The sequence below is a fragment of the Apium graveolens genome, chromosome 4 (assembly GCF_009905375.1).
Source record: "Apium graveolens cultivar Ventura chromosome 4, ASM990537v1, whole genome shotgun sequence".
Classification (NCBI taxonomy): Eukaryota; Viridiplantae; Streptophyta; class Magnoliopsida; order Apiales; family Apiaceae; genus Apium; species Apium graveolens.
Genome location: NC_133650.1, coordinates 223,624,408 through 223,625,833, shown reverse-complemented (window position 1 = coordinate 223,625,833; position 1,426 = coordinate 223,624,408).

Here is a 1,426-nt window from a genome sequence, read left to right as displayed (position 1 = left end):
TTTTTTTCATATTTTTTATGAAAAATGAAAAAATTTAAAAATATATAAATATTGTAAATTAATCCACTAAAGACTTGTTAAGTTTTATAAAGCGTTCAATTTATCAATATAATATATTACAAATCACTACACTAATATTATTAACTTCTGAAAATAAATAAAATATATTTCAATTATTATTTAATTTCTATGTAAATAATTATTAATTAGTTAAATTATAAAAAAATCTTCTTGATATATATGACATTTTGGTTACACATTGTTATTATACGGCAACATCAAAAAAGAGGGGTTGTTTAGAAGGCTACTATTACACTTTTCTTTGCAACCCTAGAGTGAAGGGTTGCAGCATGCAATCTATGATGTAGTGAATATTTATATAAATTTATAATAATTATAAATTTATGATTAAAATTACCGGATAACATATGATCATATTTTAGTAGGATAAATAAACAATGTCCAATAGTTTAACAATTTAGTAGTTTAGCGGATATATAACACTATTTATTTAATTTTTAATAATAGGATAAATTGTGGTCGTAGTTTAGTATGATAAATAGATTATGTATAGTAATTTAACAATATAGTAGTTTAACGGGTATATAAAACTATTTATATATTATTTTAATAACCAAAATTAGTGAATAACTGTTGAACCAAATTATACCCATTCCGGCTATTATATAGTACTAGCTTAAAACTCGTGCGAAGCACGGATTATTTTTAATATTATATAAAAATTTTGAATTTAATTATTTTCTGATTATACTTTTGGTATATCCTAATTCAATTGTATTATTTTTTAGCCCGGATGAAAGTATACATAGACTTGTTTTAGTTCGATGGTGTTATACTAACTAAAGTATTATTTCTAGTTTCGTTTTAATAAAATAAATAGACTTGCCCATGATTTTCGAAGGTATTGTTTTAGTTGGAAAAAATAAAAAAGTTAACATGTTATAATTGAAAAATATTTTGAAGTCTTTTTCTATTATAAGTCTGTAAGGCTAATAAATTTTTTAAATTAAAAATTAGGGTAATTATGTAAAATAATTAAGGGTAATTATGTAAAATCAATCACAAGGGTAATTTGGTAAAATCAGCATGGAAAAAAACAGGTACCGATGACCGTAATTCCAATATTTCGTCTACTATAAATTAGTATAGTATATTATAGATATTACTATCTTATATCCCGTGCGATGCACAAATTTTTTTCCATAAAATATTCCATTGTTTCGTAAAATGTGTACGTGTGTTTTTATATCAAAAGGTAATTGATTTGTACATTAATTAAGTAAGAGTAATAAAATAAAAATGGTAAAATAATTAATAGAATTGCCCATGACTTCTTTTTGTCCCTTGTGATGCACAAATTTTTTTCATAAGATGTTTCAATGTTTAGTAAGATGTGTACATGTGT